The sequence below is a fragment of the Coenobita brevimanus genome, chromosome 79 (assembly GCF_032717465.1).
Source record: "Coenobita brevimanus isolate Jiangsu-jjx chromosome 79, ASM3271746v2, whole genome shotgun sequence".
NCBI classification, from domain to species: Eukaryota; Metazoa; Arthropoda; class Malacostraca; order Decapoda; family Coenobitidae; genus Coenobita; species Coenobita brevimanus.
In genome coordinates, this window is record NC_137032.1 from 1,195,001 (window position 1) to 1,196,740 (window position 1,740).

Here is a 1,740-nt window from a genome sequence, read left to right on the forward strand (position 1 = left end):
AGGGATACTAATTACCGCAGATACGGCGCAGGGTTAAGGAGGCTGCTTGGTTACTGGTAATTTTTCACCGATATCCATCTTGCGTGGATGCCCGGCGCTCACTCCGTCTGGCCGGCGGCACGGGGAGGGGTTGGTGCGTCCGAGTGGGTCCCGGTGGATGTTAAGTGGATGATGGAAAATGGTCTAGGAGAGTTATTAACCTTTTACAGTTTTCATCAGGAAGGGTTTGACCCCTAAATGACGTCATTCCTGAAGGGAGAAAAAGACAGTAAGTTCCCCTATTTCTCCCAGGCAAAATAAAATGAAAATAAACGAATTGCATGGGATACACAGAACTGAATGGGGTAACAGATTTCATGCAGTGCCTAAGTGTGACATTTTTTGGTGACGCTATTTAACTCCTTCAGTCAGAGTATAAACATCTTATTCTAACTACCGCCAGACTATTTCATTCATCATAAGAGATGCCTTTGATTGACAGGGCCATGTATAGTATTAGAAGGCAATGGTTATGATTATTATTACGAAAAGCTAAGAAGAAGTCCAGCTAAGAGCCACTGACAATGTGCTCTAAAAATTACGGGTTTCAGTGCAATGAGGGCACAACATGGCCAGACGAAGCCATGAAGGAAAATAAAAAGAAATAATCAAGAGTTACCCCTCCTCTTAACACATAAATGACGGCTGGCAACTATTACATTTTACTCTGGCTATCTCGACGATCTGTCACATAATTCCCTTTGTCAGAGAGTTAAACATCTATGATCTTTTTTGGACTTAAATTATCAATGAAAGTAGCCCACTATTGGTCTATCCGGCATCCCACACCAAATACTATCAGGTAAACTAGTGACAATTCCATTTTTCCTTATGCAATGCCCCAGAATGCCACCGCTCTCACACAAACCCTTTCTATATTGCTATGTCTGAGTGCATGTGTTAGACTGGCTGTGTTTGCGTGTCATAGTGTTAGGCACTTTGAGTAGAACTGGCATATAGCAGATGCGTTGTACCGGCTTTGTGTGTGTGTGTGTGTGTGTGTGTGTGTGTGTGTGTGTGTGTGTGTGTGTGTGTGTGTGTGTGTGTGTGTGTGTGTGTGTGTGTGTGTGTACGAGTATCTGTATTTGTCCAACAGCCAGGAGAGTCAATGGTACCACTTCAACACATCCCCATACCATGCTGAACAAAATCGCTTGACGTTAGTTAGAATAGAATACTATAATTGTTCCACCCATTTTTATATTAAGTCAACCCTTTTTACACGACTGTCTTTATGTGGAAGTGGCACAGAGTTTAAGAACTGGATTGGCTGCGTCTGTGTCATAGTGCTTGAGAATTTGAACGGAAGCGTAGTATTGGTTATTTGTGAGTGTCATAAGTTAATTCTGTGTGTGCCGTAGCGTTAATTCTGTGTGCCGTAGCGTTAATTCTTGCGTGTTACAGCGCTATTTCTGTGTATTATATCTATGTCACAGCGTTAATTGTGTGTGTCATATGTATCATGACGTTAATTGTGTGTGTCATAGCGCTAATTCTGCGTGTGTCATAGTGTTAATTCGGCGTGTGTTATAGCGCTAGTTCTGTGTGTCATAGCTGTGTCATAGCGTTAATTCTGTGTCATAGCGTTAATTCTGCGTGTGTTATAGCGTTAGTTCTGTGTGTCATATCTGTATCATGGCGTTAATTCTGTGTCATAGCGTTAATTGTGTGTGTGTCATAGCGTTAATTCCAGCCATGTTT